General features: G+C 47.6%; 1 long non-coding RNA gene across 1 annotated transcript; it reads right to left on the bottom strand.

Annotated features, from left to right (window-relative positions):
* Positions 1-658: 658 nt before the first annotated feature.
* LOC121100483 lies at positions 659-2288 on the bottom strand. Its single transcript, XR_005832255.1, has 2 exons — positions 1974-2288; positions 659-1873 (listed from the first exon to the last, which is right to left on the bottom strand). It is a non-coding gene; the product is annotated as an uncharacterized LOC121100483 (long non-coding RNA).
* Between the last annotated feature and the right edge of the window lie 5201 nt (positions 2289-7489).

Consider the following 7489-nt stretch of genomic DNA (forward strand, 5'->3'; position numbering starts at 1 on the left):
TTACTGGGGGCACCTGGGTGGCCAGCAGTTGAGGGTCTGCCCCTCTTGGCTTCGGTTCAGGTCATGATCTCGGAGTTGTGAGACTGAGCCCCGCGTTGGGCTCCTCGCTCGGCGCGGAGTCTACTTGGGATTCTTTCCCTCTTCTTCCCCCTCTGCTTCTCGCCTGGCTTGAGCACTCTCTCTCTCTCTCTAAAATAAATCAATAAATAAACGAAAACTTCAAAAAAAATTTTAAGCGCTCTTACTGACTTAACTATTACACCAACAACAGCTCTAGTTGTTAGCCCTCACGGAACTTGTAAGGCTACTCAGTATCTTCTTAAAAGAACCGTTAGAGTGAACTGAAAAAAAACAACAGGCTCATGAAATTGCGTTCCTAGATTTTTTTCAATTTGTTCTCCTCAGACTTCACTAAGTTCCTCGTAAGAAGCTAACGAAGTGTTGAGCAAACATGGGGAAGCTAAACAGACCAGTGTGGTATTGCCTCTCACGTGGGAGCACTAGAAGACCTTGAACATGAAGCAGCCTCATTTGAAATCAAAGCCATCACTAAAGAGCTTATAAAACCTTGGTTTAGAATTAAATCTTGCGTTGTTATCATGTATCACACTGGATCAGTAAGGACACCGTACGCAAAAACGCAAAAACACAAAAACGATTTGAGAAAAAATGTTTACTTTTTATTGATAAGTCACTGAAATGGAGTACTGGGTAGATATCTTCAAGGGCCCATGGGTGTGTTTCTCCACCTACTGGTCCTGGGAACCCCACACCCGGGCTTGCTTTGTGTAGAATAAAGATCTCCAGTAGAAGTTATCCTCGGGAGGGTTTTACCAGCAAGTTGTAACGGTGTATTTGGCATGTAGTTCTGCCTGTCAGGGATCACTGGGACTCTGGCGGGACTACTCCGTAATTTCATACAATAGGGATGTACTCTGAATGGAATTCTTTAAGATCAATATGATTAAAAATATGGATAAAGGGAACTTTCAACTATGAAAGCGGTGTTTGAATTTTAAGAACGTTTTTGAAAGCCGAAAATCAAGAGCGGGTAGATAGGTCTCTTGTGAAAGCTACTCGCCATTACGGAAGGGTTCGTTTAGATGGAACGTAACAGCTAATGTTTGGACAGCACTTGACAGTTTTCAAAGCACCTCGACGTGTAGTACTCACGGGATTCAGGATTCATAAAAATAATATTACCTTCTAGAAAAACAATCCCGAGAAGGAGAAGTAGTAAATAATTGTCCTGCTTTTGTTCAATGATATTTATCCACGATCTATGTGTGTTTGGTATACCAGCTGAACCGGAGGTGGAGGGAAAGCCACAAGCTTGGCAGGGATCAGTGGGGCGTGGGAGGGCGGGCGGCTTAGTGGGGGCTGATGGGACACAGGGCACAAGCAGAAACCCACTGTCCCGGGTGAGGCCGTCCAAGGACATTCAAGTCCAGAGCTGATGGACCTGGAGGCTGCAGATGGCCCAGCCCAAGTGAGCGCAGAAGGAGGGCTGAATCAGGACACTGTCCTCCACCAGAAAGGAGTCTAGACTCAGAGGCATGAAAGTGGACACTTGAGAGAGTTTCAAGATCAAAGACAATATAGCCAGAGGTGGGTCAAGATACAAAACCAAAACCAAACTAAAAAAACCCCACAAACAAACAAACAAACGAAAGCACAAAAAAACCCCAAACCCAAACACAGCAAAATGCAACAGGACTGAGAGGCGCGCTCCCAAGTGAGGGCGGTGGGGTGCGCTGCTCTGTGCCGCTGAGCCCCGCTGCTGACCCCCGCTCGGCGTCTTCCTGGGTGTGCTGGAGTCAGGCCGACACCTTTCCACGAGCGCTTGTCTCCATTTTATGAGTGAGCATCATGCCTGAAAAAGTAAAATTTCTTTTTAGTAGAAATTGATTACATGCCTTCATGTATCATATCAAAATAATAGACCCCATCTCAGATTATCTGAATATGCTTACATCACGTCATCTGATAAAATTAAGAAATCAGGTTGTTTCTCATCGTCTTGATGTGGCAGGAAGATGGAACCAGGTTAATCTTATCCTTTCCTATTGCCATAGAAAATAAGAAAGAGCCCCAGAGTTCTGAAAGCACGTTCTTAATCCTCTTCATTACCAAGCTAGAAAGGGTATCAATTCCCTTCTTCCTACACGTACAATAATGAGTCCCAGGCGTGAGTCCTTATCGCCCTCATTCCTCTGCACGAAAGCAGCTTACCCAGCTCCCTGCCGCCCACGTGACTCTGCTCCCTGTGCCATCCCCTGAAAAAAGTCTGAGGCTGCTTCCTATTTGCAAGACCTATTCCTTTCACTTTCTGACTCACGTTTGTTATCTCTCTTTTCACAGAAGCTGATTCAACAAACACGTACTCAGTTACATCTTCCCCTTCATCTCATGCAGTCTCACGCGTGCAGACAGGTGAACGCGGCGTTTAAAGCCGAGCCCTGACATGCCTTTGCGTGAGGTTTAAAGAGCCCACTAGGCGCTCCCGTACCACACGTGTGACAGCTCCATCCTGGTAACGGAGCGGCCGTTGCTTCGTGAATGGGCAGGCTGGCTCTTTCCTTGCAGCCACGTTCCCATCGTGGGCAATCCTCAGAGTGCCCTCCCTCAGTGCTGCTTACAGGAAGGTGCCCAGAGGTTCTGAAAGCAAGGCCAAATGTCGACATCAATTTTGCCCACGGATTTAATCCTGTGGCTGCTAACAACACCGAGAACCTGAAATGGACCCGTCTCTACTGCAGAGCCAGTTCTGGGAGGGGGCCTGGCTGCCAGTTGAGGCTCTTGGAGGCTGGGGAAGTAGGGGAGGGCAGTTGGGGCACCGGGTGGGCGTTCCAGGGGCTAAGCACACCCCAGCCATACAGAGGCCAGTAGAAGCAGGAGGGCATCCTGCTGGGTGAGCTGAGCCCACCAGGGGGACGCAAGGCAGGCCCTCCAAAGGCATAGAGCTGTGGCGGGGCCGGCTTCATTGGCCGGCAGCCTGTGCAGATGTCCAGGGCCCTGAGCTTGGCTTAATGTTCTGTTCTCATGGTCTTCAAACTTGGTAATCTTGATTATTATAATTATTATTTTCTTTAAGTAGGCTCCATTCCCAGTGCGAAGCCCAATACGGGGTTTGAACTTATGACCCTGAGATCAAGACCTGAGCTGAAATCAAGAGTTGAACCCCTAACCAACTGAGCCATCCAGGCACCGAGAAACTTAGTAATTCTTTTCAACAAGGTTAAGTAAGATCGAAGGTTGCTGACACTCAATTTTTTTTGGCTGCCTACAAGCGATGTCCAAGTTGGCAAGTGACAAGCTTGTGTTCTAAAACAGATATGGAAACCAGTTGCACTGAATTGTTCTCACCCCAGAAAATTGACGGCAACTTCCAAAGTTTCACAAAAGAAACTACTGATTGGACTTGCCTATGGGGCTTGATTTGAGAATGTGCTGATGACGTAATCCTGCAATGGTTTAGGATCTTCCTAAAACTAGCTGTTGTCAATGCGTTTCTCATTGTTTGCAAATGCCCTGTGCTCATGAAGCCCCGTACCCTTGTACCCTTGGCTGCAGAGGCTTTCAGGGGCCGCTTGACTCCGGAGTGTGCCTTGGACCCACGGTGACTCTCTGGTCCTTTGGAACTAATGCAAAAGGTTCCAAAGTGGAACAGCCTTTCCCCTTCTGATCTGAGTGTCTCCAGTCTTTCCTCATCTCTGGATTTCCCCCACTCTTCCTTCCTGTGATGTGTGTGATGGACAGACTTGAAGCGCTGTAGCTGTGATCCCAATAAGGGATAAGCTTGCACCCCTGTGAGCAAACCTGATAAATGTGGAGGCGTTGGGCATAGAAGAGTCATGTTGATTTCTGATTAGCCAGAATGACGTGCCTGGGGAAGTAGTTAAGCCAAGTAAGGTCTTCCATGCTGGCAGACCTGCTGCGGTGGCTATGATTGTCACTTCTCCTGATCTCAGGTTAGATAGACACAACTTTCTCCCTCTCCGTCACACCCCCAATTAGAGGTGGTGACGATGGGTCAAAGGTCAAGCAGCCACCAGGTTTATCATATAGGTGGGATGCAAGTTTTGCTTCCTAAAGAGGAGGTGATTTTTTGTGTTTGACCTTTGCCTTCCCTATAGCAAAATGGTTAAGTTCAAGGTCTCTGAAGGCAGCATGCCTGGGTTCAAATCCCAGCTCTGACACTCGTTCTGTAATCTTCAGCAAATCATTTAACTTCTCTGGCCTCAGTTTCCCTAACTGAAAAATTGACTCCTGCCTTATTGGTGAGGATTAAATGCGTTGGTCCTTTTGGTCAGTTTGGGCTGTTATCCCAGAAATACAATAGACTGTGGGTGGCTTAAACAGCAAGCATTTCCCTCTCACAGCTGTGGAGGCTGAAATCCAAGATAAAAGAATGGGTGCAGGCCCGTTCAGGGTCCGGTTCACAGATGACTGTCTTCTCGTTGTAACCTCACGTGGCAGAAGGGGCAGGCCAGCTCTGCAGGGCCTCTCAGAGGGGCCCTCATCCCAATCACCTCCCAAAGGCTCCACCCTTGATACTATCACCCTGGGGGATGGGCTTCAATGCGTGGCTTGCAGAAGGCCACCGACACCGAGTCTCGCACTGCCGCCCAGACAGAGCACCCGAGCCTCAACAGCCCGGGGCACGCGGACAGCGCTCCTCCTGTTGCTCGTAGCTCCAGGTTGGTCAGACCGCCTCTCCCCACGGGGAAAGCAGTTCCTTCTTTCGTTTATCACTTTCCTGTTTGGACTTACTGCTCCAAGGTGAGGGTGTGGGCTGAGCTAATAATTCCCAATTATTAATCCCTCGTTGACCCACTCAGTAGAGGTCTCACCGTTGGCACAAAGACAGGGCATGGGAATTTTTCATGTGGGGAGTGGATGGAGGGTGGACTGACTTCTGGAGGCTTGGCCTACGGATTGTGTCGTGGCTCAGCTTCCTGCCTGTTGGCTGTTCAACATGTTGACCAAATACGGCATGTGACATGCAAAGCGAACTGGACAGTCACTAGGGAGTGCATTATTTATGGTGTTCATTTAGGGTTCCCTAGAGTCCCATCAAGCTAAGGCTCACAGGAAAGAATGGGAACCAAATCAAATCTATTATCAGAGTGGAACATCTCTTTCCAATGCACCTTATAACCAGGCGTAACTCCAAGTCGTGTAATCTGCAAAACAGAGATAATTACACCTGCCTGCTCTGTGTCGCATAGAGACAGTTTGAGGATTAATTAAATAATGACTGCCAAGAACACTGAACTCCTTTGAGATAAATGCTCTACAAATACAATCTTAGATTATTATTCAGAACTCCATTCTGTAAATATCAGGACAGACCTTCAGCTTATGAGACCAGACCACATCTGCACTGCTGGAATTTCCCCAGAGCATTAGAAAGCCTGTCTGGAAAATTCCTGACCACCAAACTAGCACATCACTAGACAACCTCTGCCTCATATAGTCATATATAACTCGACAGGTTCTTTCTTAATGGTTATCAGAGCCTTGTACCAGGCACTTGAATTTGGAGTTATAACTTCAGTAGTAACATTGCTCCTTCCAGAAGAAAATCTCTTCCATGGTCATGACCTCAGTCAGCTGATCCCACTTCATGTGATTTTATCTTCCTCCCTGTAGAGTAACCGATCATCCCAGTTTGCCACGAATGCAGACTTCCAACGCCAAAATCAGGATAGATCTGGGAACACTGGGTTGGTTGGTCACCCTAACATATGCTATTAAATACTACTAATCCTAATGGGCTTTGTGACCTTGGGGAATTTGCTTCTGAGTCTTGGGAAGCTGTTCTATAAGATATTAAGTTTGGAACTGATAATAAGAAATTATTTTGTACAAGGTACAGTTCTAAATATTTTATGCTTAATACTCACCATAACTCCTGGAGGAAGACATTATCATTTCATCCATTTAATAGACGAGTCACATGGAGTTAAAGCAATTTGCTTGCGGTTACGCAGCTGGCAAATTGGTGGGATTGGGGTGTCAACCCAGGTGATGAGGTACCAGGCCCATGTCCCTGAGCACCGTGTGATGCCACCTCTCTCAGAGCCCTTCCAAAGTGCAGAGTTGATGATTATCCTACAAAAAGAAGCCATTTTTTTTTCTTAATTTTTATCTTAACAACTCAAACTAAGGGTACAAATAAGGTGGATATTTTCTCTATATCTCTAATAAAAAAAATACGTATCAGCTTAGACTCCCTATGCCAGATAGTCAGCAAATCTGTTCCCTCCCTTCTGAGTGTTCCCCTCTCACTGACTTGTCCCAGGTTGCAGGCCACACAGGACACAGGAGGACTCAGCTCGGTTATTGTAGAGTGCTTGGAAGTCCCCTGCCACTGTTGCTGCCATTGCTTTGTGCCACTGCCCACTGGCTCCAACGAGAGCTGGCCTCCCAGTAGCTGAGCCATCACAGGAGCTGAGCCATCCCAGGCCTGGCTTTTGCTTTCTGGGATGGACCAGATGCTCTCAGTGGCAGGGATAACCAGAGATGACACTCCTTTTCTGACTTGTTGGAGTCACAGCTCTCCTTGCGCTGGGTCAGAACTGTGTCGGGCATCTGCCCCTGTGCATACAGACCTTTCTCCCTTCACCTCCCTAAAGACTCATGTATCTTGGGGTGAGGTTGCTTTTCCTTTTTCAAGCTTAAAAAAGAAATTAATGAAGTGCTGGTTACGATTCTCTTCCACTGCAATTGGGTTACCTGCCCACAGGCCTCAGGGCAGTGGTCTTAACTCCACTAGCACAAAATAATACTGGAGGCTGGGGTTTCAACAACGCAGTTACTTCCTCACAGTCCTGGAAGCCTGAGCTGGAGGTGCCAGCATGGCTGCGTTCTGGCCCGGGCTTTCCTCCTGGCTTGCAGACAGCTGCCTTCTCACTGTGTCTTCACACAGTGGAGAGAAAGTTCTGTTGTCTCCTCCTTTTCTTATCAAAGCACTAATCCCACCATGAGGCCCTTCCCCATGACCTCGTTTAAACCTTATTATCTCCCAAAAGCTCCATCTCTAAACATCCTCACACTGGGGATTAGGGCTTCAACATACGAGTCGGGGTTGTGGGGGGAGGGGCGGTCACAACTCAGCGCATGGCAACAGCCAACTGATTATCTTCTAGGGACCTTGCACCCCACCCCCTCCCACAGGAGGCAACTAAGTTGGGGAACTTAAAGGTGATATATTCCCCGATTGTGCCCCAGTCAAAGTGACTTCCTGAACACTCCCTTGTTTCTGCAGAAAAAGAAAACACCAAATCTCTTAGATCTCGACCTGCGAAAACCGGATCGAAATGATGATCTAAGCTGCTAGTTTAAGACTCGGGGACTCAGGGATTGGACAGCAGCTCCCAGTGGCCTTGGCACAGACCCGTGTTCCTACCCTGGATTTTGACTTCAGAATTCAGATTAAAGTGGCTCATCAAAAGCAAAGTATTGTCCCTCCCATTCTGTAATT

This window comes from Ursus maritimus, unplaced genomic scaffold (genome assembly GCF_017311325.1).
Source record: "Ursus maritimus isolate PB19 unplaced genomic scaffold, ASM1731132v1 scaffold_4, whole genome shotgun sequence".
In the NCBI taxonomy this organism is placed as follows: domain Eukaryota; kingdom Metazoa; phylum Chordata; class Mammalia; order Carnivora; family Ursidae; genus Ursus; species Ursus maritimus.